Raw genomic sequence first — 20,385 nt, forward strand, 5'->3', positions numbered from 1 at the left:
ATTTTAAAGCTCTTTTAAAAATGACCAAACAGAATGGTTAAAATGGATAGGTAGCTCAAAAACTGGATCCAAGTGTGATGTAGAAAAATGAATCATAGCGCAACTCCCCAGAAGCAGCACTGACATCTGATCAATAATAATCTTTTCCTACCCCTAGTTTGGAGAGACCTGGCCACACTTGACCGGTGGACATAAGTATCTGCTTAAGCCACTATATATATTGATTACTATGTGTTTTACAGTCTCCATTTTTAGATAAAAGTGCTGCTTTCAGTTCACCTTTTCCCACTTCACCATTGTATGTTGGATGTGTAGGGCAGATAAATTTTCTTTTTAGGGCACAGTTTCCTGAAACAAAAATAATCAAAATCATATCTGAGATAATAAGATTCTTAGCATTCAGTCAGGTATCATTACTGGATGAGAATTTTGTTGTTTGTGGAAGGGGAGGAGTATAATTTGCAAGTGGAGGTATGCAAATTATTGTGATCAACAGAATGGGCTACAATAGCTCACTGAAACAAATTCCAAATAAAAGATAAAGAAGATTAAAAATATAGTAGGGGAAGTTACTTCTCTGCATTTTTGGAAAACTATTTTTCATGTAAAGTAGAGAATAAGGCATTAAAATTACTGTAAAACATTTTATTTTTTTTACCTAAACTACTACATACAAAGTAATTCTTGATGCAAGAAGCATCACTAAAAATTAAATGAGATATTTCAAAATGATAAAAGGGCAATTTTCACAGGCAAATATCATAATATTAGTGTTCTCTACCAGCGCAGCCTCAAAATATATAAAGCAAAAATAATGGTACTAGATAAAGAAGCAGGCATTGGTAATTATAAGAGAAAATGCTAACGAATTGTTATGTCATTGACAAAATAGAAGAAAATTCAGCAAGCATATACACTCTTTAAGAAACACAATTAACTTAATTGACCTATAGACCAATATCCAATAAATTGCAAGTGCCTATCATTTTTCATGTACACCAGATTCATTGACCAGTAAAGACTGTATCCTGGATCCTGAAACAAACCCAAATACATTTTCAAACATCAAATATGTAATAATTATAGAATAATAATATATATATTATTCTATTTATATATTGTATATAATTTATATATTATTCTATGTATATATTATATGTATTATATATAATATATAATACATATAATTATATATCTATATGTTTCCCTATATAGATATATATATAAAGGGAAGTTTATTAAAGGGTATTAACTCACACAATCACAAGGTTCCACAGTAGGCCTGCAAGTTGAGGAGCAAGGAAACCAGTCCGAGTTCCAAAGCTGAAGAACTTGGAGTCTGCTGTTTGAGGTCAGAGAGCATGAAGCACAGGAGAAAGATGTAGGCTGGGAGGCTGAACCAGTGTAGTCTTTTCACATTTTTCTGCCTGCTTTATATCCTGGCCATGCTGGTAGCTGTTTAGATAGTGCCCACTCAGATTAAGGGTGGGTCTGCTATTCCTAGCCCACTGACTCAAATGTTAATTTTCTTTGGCAACACCCTCACAGACATACCCAGGATCAATACTTGGCATCCTTTAATCCAATCAACTGGAAACTAGCTATTAACCATCACAAGTCCACCCCTTGTCAACTTCAACCCATACACATCTTGTGAGATTATACAAAATCTTCAAATAAAGACAATAATAAGGTCATCAATTATGCCTAGCATAAGACAACTAACCTTCCTACAACCAAAAATGCACCAATCCCCAACCCAAATGCTATTACATAAAGTTAGCAATACTTTAAATATTGATATTAACTCAGTAACTCCTATGTCAAATGATAAAGAAAACAGGAAATAAAATGAAGACATTTTCTTAGTGCAGGTGTATTCATGCACAAACATGTTTCTAACAAAAGAAGGAGGAAATACTCATGACAATTACAGTCCCCATTTCTGCAACTGGTCACGTGATTGCAGCTGGTATTGGTTACTACCTTCTTCTACTACCCATTCTGTATTCTCGTTGCCTTCAGCAAGCACCTATATGTTTATATACATATAAACAGTATATATACATATATATGTATCTTTATTTTTATTTATTTATTTATTTATTTATTTATTTATTTATTTATTTATTTTTTTGTCAGGTGGAGTGCCCCAACTCTTCATTCCTGACAGGTCTGGACCATTTGCAGTCCTGCCTGAATTGGGCTGTTGTACTTTCCCATTGACCTTAATCACAGGACTTGGTAATATTAAGAGAGACCCTAATGAATCCTCTGTATTCCATGCATATTCTTCCTTACCTCAGTTGTGGAGTAGCAGACTGATTTCATCTTGATAGTCCTGGTCAATCACCCCAGCCAACACTGCAACTCCCTTCTTAGCCTATTGACTTAAAGATAGGAGGAGCCCCAGGTGTCCAGGTGGCAACCTTAACCTACAGTTTAATGGATTCATTTTTATATCTCCTGGTGGCAGTTTTCTGCCTCTGGAACTAAGACCTCTAGGCCAGCAGAAAATAATGTCATGGGAACAAGAAACAAAAATTTTGCTAGTGGATCACAATGCCTTCACTTTAAGGGGTGATAGTGAGTGGTGCCACTTCCACTTCCACCCTTTGATTCCTGGGCCCATGAATCCTGGTTATGGGAGAAACAATACCATGTATTGGAAGCTGATTCAGAGCATACACAGACTTCTGGAGAAATTTGCCTCAGCCCTGAAAAGTATTGTCACTTGGTAGGCATTGTAATTGTCACTTCAGAAGGCCATTCCACCGTTCTATCAATCCAGCTGCTTCACGATGATGGGGAATATGGTAAGACCAATGAATTCCATGAGTATGAGCTCACTACAACAATTCTGTAGCCGTAAATTGAGTGCCTTGGTCATAGGCAAGGTTGTGTGCACGATCATGATGGTGGATAAGGCATTCCATGAGTCCACAGATGGTAGTCTGGCAGAAGCACTGCATGCAGGATAGGCAAACCTGTATCTGGAGTAAGTGTGTATTCCAACAAGGACAAACCTCTGCTCTTTCCCTAATGGAATAGGTCCAATATAGTCAACCTGCCACCAGGTGGCTGGCTGATCACCCTGAGGAATGGTGCCATATCGAGGGCTCAGTGTTGGTCTGTGCTGCTGGCAAATTGGGCAGTCAGCAGTGGTGTATCCAGGTCAGAATTGGTGAGTGGAAGTCTGTGTTGCTGAGCTTATGTGTAACATCCATCCCTGCCACCATGACCACTTTGTTCATGGGCATATTGGGCAACAACAGGGATGGTTGGGGAAAGAGCCTGAATGGTGTTCACAGAATGGGTCATCCTATCAACTTGATTATTAAACTCCTCCTCTGCGGAGGTCACCTGTTGGTGAGCACTCACATGGGATACAAATATCTTCACAGTTTTTTTTATCACTCAGGGAGGTCCACACACATACCTCTTCCCCAAATTTCTTCGTCCTCAATTTTCCAATCATACTTCTTCCAAGTCCCTAACCATCCAGTCAAACCATTGGCTACAGCCCATGGGTCAGTATGAAATCTCACATCTGGCCTTTTCTCCTTCCATGCAAAGTGCACAACCAGGTGCACTGCTTGAAGTTCTACTGACTGGGAAGATTTCCCTTCGCCGCTGTCCTTCAGGGATTTCCTATAAAGGGGCTGTAGTGCTGCAGCTGTCCACTTATGGGTGGTGCCTGCATATCATGCAGAACCATTTGTGAACCAGGCCCTAGTCTGGTCTTCCTCTGTCAACTGATTATAGGGAACTCCCCAAGAGGCCATCAGTGCAGGCTGGGGAAGAGAAGGCAGGGTGGCAGGAATGGAGACCATGGGCATACTCTCTCATGTAACTTACTTGTGCTTTCAGGACCTGTCCAAGCCGAATCATATATATACCACTTCCATTTGATGATGGAATGTTCCTGTGCAGAGCCCACTTTATGGCTAGATAGGTCAGGAAGCATCCAGTCCATGAGAGGCAGTTCAGGTCACATGGTGACTTAATGATCCATTGTCATTCAGTTTCCAACAAAGCCCAGTAACAGGCCAAGAGCTGTCACTCAGAAGGAGAGTAGTTATCTGCAGAAGATGGCAAGGCTTTGCTCCAAAATCCTAGAGCCCTCTGGTGTGAGGCCTCTAGGCCCCACCTATGGGGACTTGCCAAAGACTCCAAACAGCATCCCTATCTGCCACTGACACCTCAAGCACCACTGTAACTGTTGGTTCATATGGCCCAAGTGGCAGAGTAGCTTGGACAGAAGCTTGTACCTGTTGCAGAGCCTTCTCCTGTTCTGGACTTCACTCAAAACTGGCAGCTTTTTGGGTCACTCAATAAATGGGCTAGAGTAACACACCCAAATGAGGAATGTGCTTCCTTCAAAATCCAAATAGGCCCACTAGGTTTGTGCCTCTTTCTTAGTTGTAGGAAGGGCTAAATGCAGCAACTTATCCTTCACCTTAGACGGAATATTACAATAGGCCCCACACCACTGGACCCCTAGAAATTTTACTGAGCTGAAAGGTCCCTGAATGTTTCCCATCCTCTAGCACACAAATGTCTCACCAATAAGTGCAGTGTGTTTGCTACTTCTTGCTCACTGGATCCAATCAGCATAATATCATCAATAAAATGGACAAGGGTGATATCTTGTGGAAGCGAAAAGTGATCAAGTTCTCTCTGAATAAGATTATGACACAAATCTGGAGAGTTAATATTCCCCCTGAGGTAGGACAGTAAAGGTATATTGCTGGTCTTTCCAGCTAAGGCAAATTCCTTTTGGTGAGCCTTATGGACAGAAATGGAGAAAAAGGCATTTTTCAAGTCAATGGCTGCAAACCAGATACCAGGAGATGTGTTAATTTGCTCAAGCAATAAAATCACATCTAGTACAGCTGCTGCAATTGGAGTCACCACTTGGTTAAGCTTACAATAATCCACTGTCATTTTCCAAGATCCATCTGTCTTCTGCACAGTCCAAATGGGAGACATGAATGGGGATATTGTGGTGAGAATCACCACCCCTGTGTTTTTCAAGTCCTTGATGGTGGCAGAAATCTCTGCAATCCCTCCAGGGATGTGATATTGTTTTGTATTTACTGTTTTTCTAGGTAGCAGCAGCTCCAATGGCTTCTATGGGGGTTCTGAAAGGTGCAAAATGTGTCTATGCCAATTATGCGTTGTGGCACTGGGGGAATGACCACAAGATGAGTCTGGGGATCCGCTGGACTCACCGTAAGTCGAATCTGAGCTAAAACTTCATTAATCACCTGACCTCCATAAGAGCCTACTTTAACTGGAGGACCACAGTGGCATTTTGGATGCCCTGGAATCAACATCAGCTCAGAGCCAGTGTTCAGTATTCCCCAAAATGTCTGATCATTTCCCTTTCCCCAGTGCACAGTTACCCTGGTAATAGGTCAGAGGTCTCCACGGGGAAGGATGGGAGAAAGATTCACTGCATAAATTGTTGGCAGTGTAGTGGGGTCCTTTCTCAAGGGAACCTGGCCTCCCCTTCATTTAAGGGCTTCTGGGTCTGTAAACTGGCTCAAGTCTGGAAATTGCTTGAGGGAACACCATTCTCTATTTTTACAATTGGAAGTATTCTTTCATCCATTTGACCTGGAAGTTTTCTGCTTACATAAATTAAGTAGCAATGCAGGAGGCTTCTCATGAATTTCACTTCCAGGAACACCGTGATTAATTAGCCAATGCCAGAGCTCAACATGAGTCAGACTATTCTGATTGCTGCTTTGCCTCTGCTGTACCTTACAGTAGCTACGCACACCTTATCTTTGACAGTTGAGTGCCACCACTTGGCCTCTGCCACCTTATGATCCAATTATTCTCATTGTATTTAAATTTTGTAGTTCGGTGACTCTGGTTCTTACTGTTACATCTGACATAGAAGAGCAATTACAGGGCTCTTCAAAGATGTGAGTGCTGCCCTCACAAACCTATTTCACAAAGCACTGGTCAAGGGTATATCTTCTGGACGCTTCCAGCTGGGAAGAGTAAGAATAAAGTGACCTAATCCACTCCACCACCCCAATCTCCCTAAGCCTTTGGATCCCTTCCTCTACATTAAACCAAGGGAAATCAGGCATTTCCAGCTTATTCACAGTGGTACATCTTTTAATCAATATTTCAGGTAACCAAGCAAATAGACTATTATAACCTTTTTCAGCTTCATGAACTACAAGATTAAATGCGGAATTCCTACATAGTGGGACCAAATTAATAAATTTAGCTGATCCAACTCTATGATTCTTCCACCATTACCCCACACCCTTAACATTCATTCCCATGCCTGTTCTCCAGATTTCTGCTTATATAAATTAGAAAACTCAAGCAGTTCTTTTTGAGGGTAGCACACCTTCTCATGGGTCACGCTCTGAACCTCACTTCTAGGGGCCCATGGTGGGACTTTGACCTACTTTAGGTCTAGAAGCAAACAGGGTGTCTCCTTAGGAGAATCAACATTATCTTGCCTGGCAACTGCCTCAGGGGAGGCCATCACAGTTGCCTCAGCAGCGCAGGGTTTATCTCCTCAGACAAAGGTGGAAATGCTGATGACAACATGGATCTGGAGGGGATGCTTCTACTACTGGGGATGGAGAAGCTGTTTCTTCTGGCAAAATAGGTTCATTGTAGTTTACAAGCTCAGTGTACCCAGCTTCATCAGGGTCCTCCCACACATCCCCTTCCCAAGTTGCAGAGTCCCATACTTTTTCAATCAATGTCCTTACTTTAACAAAAGACACCTGGCAAGGCTGTGCATGCACCTTTTATTGCAGGTCAGCTGTTCCCATAATAAGAGCTAGTGTCTGTTTTTCCACAATTGCAGCTCTTTCTCTACAGGAGATAAGACCCTCATTCAGGGCAGTCTTAGCAGATTTGAGGCTCAGTATCTACTTCTGAAGCTGGGAATTAGAATCCCTGAGTTCATTATTTTCTTTCATCACTTTGTCCAGTGAACTTAGGAGCAACCAACTGACTTTATTATGGGCCTTGGTTCTCCACATATAGTCAAAGGTATTATGTATTGAGTCACTAAACTACTTGCCTCTCATAAGCAGTGAAACAGGAGTGTCAAATGCATTTATTTTGCATAACTCTCTAAACAGTTTATGCCAAGGACTATCAGTGTTCTCCATACTATTACAAGTAGTGTCCTTAGCATTTTGAGGTCTAATCATATTAAACAGCCAACTGTAGAAACCCCAAAACTAACGAAAAAAAACTCCATCCTTAATATTGTTTCCTCTAGAACCACTCCTGGTACCAAAATCTGTATTAGTCAGTGTTCTCTAGAGGTACAGAGCTAATTGTATAGATACACACACAAAGGAGCATTTATTAAGTAGTAGTAACTCACATGATCACAAAGTCTCTCAGTAGTCTGTCTTCAAGCTGAAGAACAAGGAAGCCAGTCTGAGTTCCAAAACCAAAGAACGTGGAGTCCAATGTTTGAGGGCAGGAAGCATCCAGCCAGGGAGAAAGATGTAGGCTGGGAGGCTAAGCCAGTCTAAGCTTTCATGTTTTCCTGCCTGCTTTATATCCTGGCCACACTGGGAGTTGATTACATGGTGCCCACCCAGAATAAGGTTAGGTCTGTCTTTCCCAGCCCACTTACTCAAATGTTGAACTACTTTGGCAACACCCTCACAGACACACCCAGGGATAATACTTTGCATCCTTCAATACAATCAAGTTGATAGTATTAAACATCACAACCTCAAACTGTTCATTAGTGAAATAGCATACTACTGTGAAACCCATGTTTCACAAGGAGACAAATGAATTGGATATTAAGAAACAAATTAAATTGAGATTAAAATTCAATAACATTGTATTAAAATACAGTATGTCAGTAGTTATAACTAAGACATTCTTAAAAGAAACATCATAGCCTTAAATATATACATATATTACAAAAATTATATACGTTTTCCAAAATTAATTACCAATACCCAATGAGAGATCCAGAAAGCGCAGTGAACACCATGCAGAAGAAGTCAATAAATTTATACAAACACATATTTTATTCAAATTACAGAGAAACAAATGCAAAGATACAATTTGAAAGAAGAGAGAAAACAATGACCAAAAACTTACTTACAAAGTAGCAAGAATGAGAATTACATTGAACTTCTTTTAACAAACTAGTCAAACAAGATGAGAATACAGTGTTTTGAGTAGAACAGCTGTGAAATATTTATGGTTACAGTTGCAGGAGAAGGATAGTCATATCTGTTTCTCTTTTTACACATTTCTTCTAGTTCATCTTTAAAGTTTACAGATTGTAGGTAAATTCTTATGGATCAGCCACTGACATCTTCTGAATTCTAAATTCCTATCTGAAGGCGTGCTAAATTCTTTTTTCCTAAAATTTTCTATGAAAGTAGATTTTTGGAAAATAGCATTAAGGGCAACAAAATGGAAAAAAAGATGATGATGGAAAAATATCTCAGTATGAAAACATCTTCCAATATAATTATAGGCAAATCCCATATTTTCACATCTAATACTAGCCTTCTACAGCTTCACATTCAAGAGAAATAACTGAGTGATAGTACATTTCATGGGCTCCTGTCTTTGATGCTATGAAAACAATTAAAAAAACAGATCCTCCAAATATATTAATAACAAATAACACCATTTCAAATATTCCAACTTATTTGGACTAATGCTTATGAAGCATGATTTTAGATGCCTGCTTAGTAATTCTTATACGCAGCCTATATATTTCTCTGGCACTTATCTAACCTGTCACTATGGAACATTGTGACATTTAGTCAGCTCTCTTGATACATGGCCTATTTGATCTGGATTCTCAAGTACCCTGCCCAAATAGAATTTAGATGGTGTTTTTAATCACCATCTAGTGCTGACATTTTATTATGCTATTCCAGTGAGCTCTTCCTTCTTCTTTTCCATGAGTGATATATGAGGTTTTCTTATGGCAGAGAATGAAAAGATTCTTTATAAATTTCATCTTCAGTAAGAGACGCCTCTCTTAATACATATTTCATAGGCCGTCGAAGGCAATCTACCTTTTTCTTGGAGTGCCTTGTCAGAATTGAAAATTACATTGGCAATCTCTTGTTTGATGATGTCATAATCCAAAAATTATATATACATACAAGGAATGGTAGACTGTCAAACATTTCATTTCTCCCCTCAAACTGTGCCTGCAGGTTGATGTGACATAGCTTTTAAGAAAGCTATTAATAACACAAAATAAAAGACAGACAAAGAAAACTTGCATCATAAAACAAACAATAAACCTTCAATTCTGGTGTCCTATGATACTTACATGGATAAATATTTATATTTTGCATGTTACATTTCTTTGGTATGAAGAATCACTAATTTTAACCCACATATAACTATTTGCTTAGTGTTATAATTAGCTGCTCCATTCTCCAAATTTTGCTTTAAAACATACTTCATAGTTATTTTTAGTAAGATATATGTTCTTGGATTAATGTTCTTTTCCTAAGAGAAAATGTATTTTTAGAGTGAAGCCTTTGTTTTTTGTATGTCTCTGAGTTAGACAGGTTTTTATCTGCTAGTGTTTAAATTAAAGTATCTTGAAATGTACCAAGATATGTTCAAAAGAATTCATGAAGGCCATCAACTATTGAATTGAATTTTAAAATTACAATAATATGTGGGTCTTCATTTGTATAATTACTGATAATCTTAAGTGAAAGGGAAAAAATCAAACATAAATGGTCTGGTTGAATCAGTTTAGTACCAACAACAGACTTAATATTTCACCTCAATTCAATAAATACTTGGGCTCCTTCTGACTTTAAATCTGCATGATAATAGTTGTATGTAAGAGGTAATACCTCCAATCAAAATGATTACACCCAGGGCTTGCTCTTCAAGATATTGGTGACAAAAAGATTCAACCCCAAACTCATCTTTCAATGAAAACTGATTTTTTTTTTAATTAAAACTCATGATTTTCTAACTTAACTTTTGTAAAGTATATATTCCATCTTTCTGCCATTTTTAATTCAATTGATTGTTTCTTAATTATTTATAGGAACTGGTTTCTATGTTATCATTACTAATCATTTTCCAACATAATCGTACATGTCTCTTTCATTATTGTAACTTGCCCTTTGATTCTTCTGATCATGAAATTTTGATGATTATTCTCAATGTTAGTGAAGTTCAGTTTATTAGTATTATCCTTTGAAATCATTCCTTTTGTATGTAATTTTAACTATACCAAGTTCAAAAAATATATTCTATCCATATGATCCATACTTAATTGATTAATTAGTAGGTTTTCATATAGTAATGTAAAACTCATGATTTCTTTTATTTATAATAAAGCTTTTTAATTCATTCATCACTATTTATTTTTGAAAAGCACACTTCTCCCCCATTGTAATTTACCAGAATGTTTTTATAACTTTGATGACCATACTTGTATTTATCTATATCTGGACTAACTTCCTAGGTCTTTGGTCAATATTTTTTATATTTACATCATTATCACCTTGTATAATTATTTATACTTAATGATACTTTTCAATATACATCATCCAGCATTACTTTACTTTTCCCAAGAATGTTTTTGCTAGACCTTAGTAGTTCTATAGTTACTTTAGGTCAATATGTTATTTTCCACCCATCTTTAAAATGAGCCTACTAAATTCTAGCAAAAAGCCTTTTGAAATATTTCTGGGAATTTAGTTGAACCCATACGTTCTTTCATGGGAATGAAACATGCATTCAGCTCATTTATTGGTGAAAACCATCTCTTCACATCTAATCCTAGCTTTATATAGCTTCATATTCTAACGAAATTACTGAGTGGTGGCATATCTGATTGGGAGTTTTCTTTCAGGCAAAAATGTCAAAAATTAAGTAAGTGTAAGTAAAGCCTACAAATACATTAATGATCAATTAATAATGAATAATAATAAAAATAAATTTAAAGTGTTTCCATTTATTTAAAATAATGCCTTTGTAGCATTGATGTTTTTACAATATTGACACTTTCAAACTATGACGATAGTATATTCTTATATTTTAAATTAATTTATACTATTTTTTGGATGATAGTCTATATTTAGTAAAATGTGTAACATGAAATAATATTATGTGTATATCTTAATAATTTGCTACCTACTAATCCTCATCAAAAAGTTTTTCCAGCATCCCATTAGGTTTCCTTGTACACATTATTAGTCTATAGCTCCTGCCCCAGTATAACCTCTCTTCTGACTTCCATAAATATCAATTTGTTATGACCCTTTGTGAAAATAACTAAATAGAATCATCAAACATGTGCTATTTTATTTGTGGCTTCCTTCACTCAAAATAACATTTTTGAATTTCATTCATGGTGTCGTGTGAACACATATACATATACATATGTGTATACATATAATGTATTTTTATTTAACATCTATTTGTGTAGCTTATCAACGTTTATTTATCCATTGGTATGTTAGTAGGCATTTTGGTTGTTTTCCATTATTGAATTATATGAACTAAGTTGAAGTGTGGGCAAAGTTGAAACACGGCTTCATTTAGATGGCTAAATTCTTTATTTAATCAATAATTTTTGAAAAGTTAATCTTCTCTAGGAACTCTTCCTTCTAGCATGATGGTGTATTTCTCCGCCTATTTTACTTTACTGTAGCCTTTTAACTCAGCTAAATTTAAATAAATATATACCATTCTCAGTTGTCTCCTTGCATTTCTGGTTTTCCCAAATGAAATATTGTGATTTTATAGCAAAGAAGTTATGTAATTTATTTGCAAATGTAGAAGTAGTGGAAATTATAATGATTAATGGATGTCTATCTATGAATTGATACATGGAGCTAATCCTGCTATACTATCTTCTACCTTGCAGGGTTGAGAGAAGAAACACTTATGAAAATATTGTACATAAAAATCTCTCTACAACAGTCTACCTATGTTCAGTATGGTTACATGTTCACATCTCTGACTGCAATCAATATATGGATAATTATCACTTTACCAAAGACCATATTCAAGCATTTGCTTGATTATTCTTTCTTCAATATGACTACTGTTCAATATGCTCTCAATTGAAACATCCCACACATAGTTAGTAAATATCTATACTATTATTAAACTATGAGGAATTAGGTGGTTGAAATATTATTACTGTACATTTTGTTAAATTTTGTGTCAATTTTTGATATGTTATTGACATGGCTTGTTTCTGTGGTCCCACCCAAATCTCATCCTGAGTTGTAGTTTCCATAATCTCCATATATCGTGGGAGGGACACACTGGGAAGTAATTGAATCATCGGTGCAGTTACCTTCATGCTGTTATCATGATAGTGAGTGAGTTCTCATGAGATCTGGTGGTTTTATAAGGTGCTTTTCCCCTTTTGCTTGGTACTTCTCTCTCCTGCCACAATGTGAATAAGGACATGTTTGCTTCCCCTTCTACCATAATTGTAAGTTTCCTGAGGCCTTTCCAACCATACAGAACTGTGACTGGTTAAACCTCTTTTCTTTATAAGCTACCCAGTCTTAAGTATTTCTTCATAGCAGTGTGAGAATGGAGTAATACAATAAATTGGTACAAAGATTGGGGTGTTGTGGTAAAGATACTCAAAAATGTGGAAGTGACTTTGGAACTGGGTAACAGGCAGAGGTTGGGACAGTTTGGAGGACTCAGAAGAAGACAGGAAAATGTGGGAAAGTTTGGAACTTCCTAGAGACTTGTTGAATGGCTTTGACTAAAATGCTGTTAGTGATATGGACAAGGAAGTCCAGGCACATGTGGTCTCAAATGGAGATGAGGAACTTATTGGGAACTGGAGTAAAGGTGGTTCTTGTTATGTTTTAGCAAACAGACTGCTGGCATTTTGCCCCTGCCCTGTAGATCTGTGGAACTTTGAAATTGAGAGAGATGGTTTAGAGAATCTGGTGGAAGAAATTTCTAAGCAGCAAAGTGTATGAGAGGAAGCAGAGCATAAGCATTTGGAAAATTTGCAGCTTGATGATGTGAGAGAAAATAAAAACCCATTTTCTGGAGAAAAACTGTAGCCAGTGACAGAAATTTGCATAAGTTATGATAAGTTGAATGTTAGTTGCCAAGTCAATGGGTAAAATTTCTTCAGGGCATGTCAGAGACCATCGTGACACCTCCTCCAACCAAAGACCTGGAGCCTAGGAGGAAAAAATGGTTTCCTGGGCTACGCCCAGGGCCTCCTGCTCTGTGTGTCCTTGGGACATGGTGCCCCATGTTCAACTACTTCAGCTCCAGTCATGTCTAAAATGAGCCAAGGTACAGTTTGATACACTGCTTTACAGGGTGTAAGCCCCAAGCTTTGGCTGCTTCCATGTGGTGTTGACCCTGTGGGTGTGCATAAGTCAAGAACTGGGGTTTGGGAACCTCCACCTGGATTTTAGGGGATGCATGGAAATGCCTGGATGTCCAGGCAGAATTTTGCTGCAGGGTGGAGCCCTGGTGGAGAATATTTGGTAGGGATTGTAGAAGGGAAATGTGGAGTTGGAACTCCTACACAGACTCTCTACCACGTACTGCCTATGGGAGCTGCAAGAAGAGGGCCACTGTCCTTCAGACCCCAGAATGCTAGATCCACTGATAGCTTGTACCATGCTCCTGGAAAAGCCACAGGCACTCAATGCCAGCTTGTTAAACAGCTAGGAAGGGGGCCGCACACTACAAAGCCACAGAATTGGAGGTGCCCAAGGCCAAGGACATCAGCATGTCCTGGATGTGAGACATGAAGTCAAAAGAGATTATTTTAAAACTTAAAGGTTTAATGACTGCCCTATTGTATTTTGGACTTGTGTGGACCCTCTAGTCCCATTGTTTTGGCAAATTTCTCCCATTTGGAACAAGTGTGTTTACCCAATGCCTATACCGCCATTGTATGTAGGAAGTAACTAACTTGCTTTTGATTTTGCAGGCTCACAGGTGGCTTGCCTTGTCTCAGATGAGACTTAGAACTTGGACTTTTGGGTTAATGCTGGAATGAGCTAAGACTTTGGGGGACTGTTGGAAAGGCATGATTATCTTTTGAAATGTGAGAAAGAAGAGATTTGGGAGGGCCCAGGATTGGAATGATATGCTTTGACTCTGTGTTCACACCCAAATCTCGTCGTGAATTGTAGTTCCCATAATCTCTACCTGTCACTGAGGGACCTGAAGGGAGGTAATTGAATCATGGGGGCTGTTACTCCCATGCTCTTCTCATGACAGTAAGTGAGTCATGAGATCTGATGGTTTTATATGGGTCTTTTCTCATTTTGCTTGGCAGGTCTCTCTCCTGCTGCCACATGAAGAAAGACATATTTGCTTCTCCTTCTGCCATGATTGTAAATTTCCTGAGGCCTGCCAAGCCATAAGGAACTGTGAACCAATTAAACATCTTTCCTTTATAAATTTCCCAGTCTTGGATATTTCTTCATCACAGCATGAAAACAGACTAATATAACTAAAGTAAATAAAGAAGTCAAATGTCCTTCTTTCCTTTTCATTTTCTCTAAGATATTTTACATTATTACAATTGTCTGTATGGATAATTAGTACATGTTTACCTTGAAAACATAGTGATTTTCTGAGATAACATTTAAATATATGCATACATATACACATAATTATAATTACAATATGATAAATTATATTTGTTTAAAATGTACACTGTGTAAAATTTGACATATGTATATAGCTGTAGAACGATCACAACAATAAGGATATCGAATATATCCATTACCATCACAAGTCCCTTTGTAGTAATCCCTTCCACCTTTTCCTTCCTAGCAAACTAATTTCTAAAACTGACGTTCTTTCTCTCACTATAGATTAGTTTGCATTGTCTCAAATTTATACAAATTGATTTACGTACTTTTTTTTTTGGTAGGAATATGTATTCTGAGAATTTACAATGTTTTTTATAGCTCATTACTGACTAGAAGTAAAATTCATGGATATAGAACAATATGCTTATTGGTGGACATTTGTTGTTGCTAATTTTTATTTTTATTCCCCTAAAATTAAAATGGTATACATAGTAATGTATGACATATGTTTGTGTAGACATCTGCTTTCATTACTTTTGAATGAACACCTAGGAGTGAGACATGTAGGTAATATCATAGGTGTAGGTTTACCGCTGAACCGTTTTTCCATTTGCATCTCATCAGTAGGATATGAGACTTCCAGTTGTTCTTCATCCTTATCAACACTAGTATAATCAGCCTTTTAAATTTTACACTTTCCAAATATACGTGGTGATATCACATTGTGTATTAAATTTGCATTTTTTTAAAGACTAATGCAGTGAAGCGTCTTTGCCTTTGCTTATTTACTATTTCTTTATCATGTTTGCTAAACTATCAGTTCAAACATTGTGCCCATATTTAATCTCATTTTCTTTTAATTTTAGTTTTAGATGTTTTTGCATTCTGGATCTTTTATTAGATATTTAATTTGCAAATATTTTTTCTAAGAATATATCTGTAATTTCATCCTCTTAAAACTGTCTTTCAATAAGCAAATGTTAATTTTGATGACATTCAAATTATCAAATATTTTTAGTTGTATACATCTGTGCTTTGATATTTATTATTTTCTTTCTCCTTCTGCTTAGAATTAAATTTGTTACATTTTCTATTTTCTTAAGTTTGTTATAATGATCATTGATTTGAGAACTTTTCTATTTTTCTTAATATAGGGGTGTATTAATGCAAATTTCCCCCTATGTATTGTTTTAGTGGCTCCCCACAAATGTTGATATATTGTGTTATTATTTTAATTTATTTAAAATAAATTCTAATTTCCTTTTCAGATATCTTCTTTGAATAGACTTATATGAATACTATTTGATATCACAATACTTGATATTTTTAATGTAACTTCCTGTTGTTTATTTCTATTTTAATTGTGTAGTGTACAGACAACATACATTTCAATAATTACATTATTTTATATATAATCAAACTTGTTTCAAGATCCCAAACATTGTGTATCTTGGTAATTTTCCTGAATGGACTCGAAAATAGTCTGAATTCTGTCTGTTTTCTATTAAATGTTCTAAATAATTAGATCAGGTTGAGCTGGTTGATAACGTTGATAAAGTCTTTTGTGCTCTAATTGATTTTCTGTTCATTTTTTCTATCAATTGCTGTAAAGCGGTACTGAAAGCTCCAACCACAATTTTTGATTTGTTTGTTTGTGCTCGCAAACATATCTTTTTATTTTAACTTCATGTATCTTGAAATTATATATTTATGTTTAAAGTGTCTAGAATTATTAAGTTTTCTTGATAATTTGGCTACTTTGTCCTTATGAAATGACTCTTTTACTGCTGTTAATATGCATTAACTGAAATATAGTTTTTATGACTCAATATAGCCATTGCAGATTTGTGTTAATTATTACTATTGTAGTAATATTTTCCTTTTTGTTACTTTTAACCTATTTGAATATCTAGAATTGAAATTGGTACCTTTAGCTGGCATATAGTTTGATCCCCTTTTAAAATATCAGACATCTCTGGTTTTAGTTGGGTATGTTAAAAAAAATTCCCATTTAAGGGAATTATTGATATAATATGATTAAAATATACAATCTTAATAATTATTTTCTATTTGTCTCATCTATTCTTTACCCCTTTTCTTCATCTTTCTTCTTTAGTACTTTTTTCTGATTCCACCTTTGCTTTTTTTTTTTTGGTAGTCTTTTTAGATTTAACTTTTTTTCATTATTGTATTGGTTGGTTAAAGAACCAATGTAAGCTAGGTGTGGAGGCTCATGCCTATAATCCCAGCACTTTGGGAGGCCAAGGCAGATGGATCACTTGAAGTCAGGAGTTCAAGACCAGCCTGGGCTACATGGCAAAACCCCGTTTCTACTAAAAATACTAAACTTAGCCAGGTATGGTGGCATGTACCTGGTACCCCAGCTACTCAGGAGACTGAGGTGTGGGAATCACTTGAACTCAGGAGGCGGGGCCTGCAGTGAGCCAAGATCATACCACTGCATTCCAGCCTGGGTGACAGAGACTATGTGGGGAAAAAAAAATCATGGTATATATTCCTTTTAGGGCTCTTAATTGTAGTGTTTTCTTTGCATTTTATTATGCACATACACATATCTATTTATAAATTTAACACGCTAAATTTAGGTGATGTTTGACACTTTCATGTATGAAGGAAAAATAAATTTTTATGTGAAGATTTCTTTTCTATGTATAAAATTTTAGATTGACTTCCTGTTTTAAAAACTTGTTTTATTTCATGAATATATTTTGGACCTATTTTCATGTTCTAATACATTATGCTTTACTTACAACTTGCTTATTCATTTTTAACTGCTATAAATTGTGCATTATACAGTCATGTGCCACACAATATATCAGTCAACGATTAACCATATCAAAATAGAAAGCTAAAAATTATATATTGCCTAGGAATACAATAGCTGTTGTGATGTCTTAGAGCCACACATTACCCATGTGTTTCTGGGGATGCCTATGTAAACAAATCTACTGCACTGCCACTTTTGTAAAAGTATAGCAGATACAATTATAGTTAGTATACGATACTTGGTAATGATGATAAATGACTGTGTTGTTGATTTATGTATTTATTATGCTGTACTTTTTATTGTTATTTAGAAATGAAAAGTTCACTGTAAAACAGTCTCAGTCAGGTCCTTTAAGAGCTATTCCAGAAGGCATTGTTATCATAGGAGATGACAGTGTCATGGAAGTTATTGCCCCTGACGACCTTCCAGTAGGACAAGTTGTAGATGTGGAAGATAGTGATATTACTGAGGATCCCCATCCTGTGTAGGGCTAGGCTGGTATGTGTGTATGTACTTGTATTAACAAAAAAACTGTTAACAAAAAAAGTTTTAAAAGTAAAACTAAAGTAGAAAAAAGCTTATAGAAAATGGAAACCAACAAAGAAAATAGCTGTACAATGTGTTTGTGTTTTAAGTTAAGTGTTATTACAAAAGATTCTAAACTGTTTTAAAATTTAAAAGTATATAAAGAAGCTACAGCCAGGTAAAGTTAATTTATTGTTGAAGAAAGAAAACTATGTCTTATAATTCAGTGTTGCCTAAGTGCTAAGTGTACAGTGTTTACAAGGTTACAGTAACATACAATACTGTTCTAGATCTTCACATTCACTCACCACTCACCCACTGACTCACTCGAAGCAGTTTCCAATCCTACATGCTCCTTTCATCATAAATGTCTACATAAGGTTATCATCTTTTGTTTTTAAAGCATATTTTTACTGTCCATTTTCTATGTTTTGATAGAAAAATATTTACCATTGTGTTACAATTGCCTGCATTATTCAGTACTGTAACATGTTATACAGATTTGTAGCCTAGGGCAGAAGGCGGTACCATATATCCTAGATGTGTAGTAGACTATACCATCTAGGTGTTTTTACAAACACTCTATGATGTCTGTGTCATGGGATCCGTGGGGTGTCACTTTACCAGTCTGAAACCTCTGTGGCCAGTGGTGCCTTCTTCCTGAAGGTGCTGCGCCTGCTGGTTTTGTTTTGCCTACTCAACCCAACAGGCTACACTTGTCTTGCTCTAAAGGATTGGATGCAACACGTGCCAAGGGCAAGCCAGGCATGGAGAGGCGAGGGGTGTGTGGGTGAGCGAGCACAGGGTCCAGCCACTGTGCACAGCCAGGAACGGTGGCTGCTGCGGCTGGGCAGGCAGCTCCAGGCTCCGACTCGGGAACCAGCTTTGTGCAAGGCTGCAACTGGATCACATGTAGTGCACAGGGCTTCTGCTGTTGTCATCCACATCTGCAGGAGGGGAATGCAGTGGTGCCTAGAAGCTTGGACATGCCAAGAACTGTAGAGCCCCAAGGAGGGTGTCACAGCCCTGACTTGGGGAGGATCCTACAGGTCTGGACTCCCCAAAAGCCCACAGCTCTTCTCTCCTCATTGCCAGCAACACGGCAAGTGGGTGTACGTGTTTCAACCCTATTTTTATTACAGCTCTTTCAGTCCTGCCACTCAGTGGGCCCAACTTTTGTTCCACGTCTAGGAAGAATGAAATAGGCAGACAATGGACAGTGTGCAAGGCAGAGAGGAGCTTCAGTGAGTGACAGAACAGCTCTCAGGAGACCTGAAGTAGTTTCTTTCTACAGGCGTGTTGTCACGAGTGTCCAGCTCTCTGCCAAGAGGAGACCTGCAGTGAGTAGCTCCTTTCCACAGCAGATTGTCCAACGAGTCAAGGATCCTCGAAGTGGGTAGCTCTTCCACAGCTGGTAGTCCTGACATTTGTTTGAGTCTGGATGATTCCAGGAGTTGTTATGGGCTCAGAAGGGAAGTGTAGGCCAAATGGTCCATGGGCAACTATGGGAGGGCCTGTAAAAAGCACCGTATGTTCTCACTTTGGGCCATGAACTTGACATGGAACCGGCAGCCCAGCCCCCAGACTTCAGGCTATCACCGGCTTGAAGGTAGGGTTTCACCAAGGACCTGGCCCTTTCCGTACAGGAACCTGTCTGCCACGGCACCCAGACTGTTTGTGCCAAGGTCTTCCTGAAGGACCGCCTTGAGTCACTCTCAGGCTCCCTTGGTCTCCCTAATGTGCTTGTCAACACCCAAAGTCCAGATAGGACTGAGACAGCAGGGGGCTGGCATGTCAGCATAGCCCTGATTGTGCACACAAGGCCGTGTTGCAACAGTGCCCAGGCTCAGCCACAACTTTGCCCTGTCCTGGAGCAGGTACCAGGAATGGGAGCAGGGACGTTCAAGAATGCAGGGGCATGGAGCTTCCTGGGCTCCTAGGAGCACAGAGATGCCTGTATCTGGAGCCATGGCTATGCAGTTATGGCTGCCTCCAGAAGCGAGGGACTTCCGTCCTGCCAACTCAGTGGAGGGCAGGACTCCTTCTTGTCCTCAGCTCCCAGTAGCACCAGGGAGTACGCAACGCTGACTGCACCTTCCCCACTGTGGTCAACACCTTCACAGGAGCCGCACCAGACAGGCCTCAGCTGCCATGATTTGCACAATGATGAAATCACCTAATAATGCATTTCTCAGAAAATACCCTTGTAGTTATAGAAGACATGATTGTATTAATAAACTATAGCCATCATTTCTTCTCTTACTTTGAGGTTTTAGGCTTCAAGCATTTTCACAATTAGCAAAATATATTTCTGCAATTTATAGTCTAATATATTATTTCTTTTGAATATACAGTAGAGCCTCTAGAGTATTTGGCCAGAAGTGAAAGTGCTACTCTTTCAGTATGCATAGCTTTACATTTACTACAAATTACTAAATTTATAGCTGACATTTTTTGTCCAGTTCATACTTCCAATGGGACTTTATAACACTTCCCGTTTTTTCA

General features: G+C 37.7%; 1 long non-coding RNA gene across 1 annotated transcript in view; it reads left to right on the forward strand.

The window, feature by feature from the left end:
- LOC135971246 (uncharacterized) overlaps positions 1-14,509 on the forward strand; it is a 26,386-nt gene extending 11,877 nt beyond the window's left edge. The window contains exon 2 of the long non-coding RNA XR_010587314.2: positions 14,306-14,509. This is a non-coding gene — a long non-coding RNA (uncharacterized lncRNA). The remainder of the gene's footprint in view (positions 1-14,305) is intronic.
- Positions 14,510-20,385: the final 5,876 nt, after the last annotated feature.

This window comes from Macaca fascicularis, chromosome 6 (genome assembly GCF_037993035.2).
Source record: "Macaca fascicularis isolate 582-1 chromosome 6, T2T-MFA8v1.1".
Lineage (NCBI taxonomy): Eukaryota > Metazoa > Chordata > Mammalia > Primates > Cercopithecidae > Macaca > Macaca fascicularis.